Genomic DNA, 538 nt, shown 5'->3' on the forward strand with positions numbered 1-538 from the left:
GATGTTGCTGACATATTTATGCTGCGGTTTAACGGCTTTTCAGTTGCCAGCTATCAAATGAAATTGATCTTTTCTCCTGATGTATCACCAAGAAGTCCAGCTGGCAAAAATCTTGAGAGCAGACTCGTAGGTGTGCGTCCCTCACCATCAATCAAAGAGCTGTTGAATGCAGTAGAAATAATAAAGTATATGATTACCACAGTATGGTAATTTTAGTAAAATATTAGTCTATACCCCATGGCGTTGCACATAGGGAGTCAAGACTAAGTGTAGTCTTCAGGTGAAGTGGGGTTAGAGGGAGGGGGAATAATTGGGCCAAGGCGCACAGATGTAATTTAGTCCCCATTTTAAAGTCGTACATTCTGTCCTTATTTTTGTATTTCCATTATAAATTTTTACGTCCATGTTTATAATAACATCAGACTATGTAAACTTGTCACTGTAATTACACCTTCCTGCCAGTGGTGGCGCTGCAGTGCAGTTGCAGCCTGATAAGGGTGTAATTACAGCCTGATAAGTTTACATAGGTAGTCTCCAT

Source organism: Heptranchias perlo, chromosome 35 (assembly GCF_035084215.1).
Source record: "Heptranchias perlo isolate sHepPer1 chromosome 35, sHepPer1.hap1, whole genome shotgun sequence".
NCBI lineage: Eukaryota > Metazoa > Chordata > Chondrichthyes > Hexanchiformes > Hexanchidae > Heptranchias > Heptranchias perlo.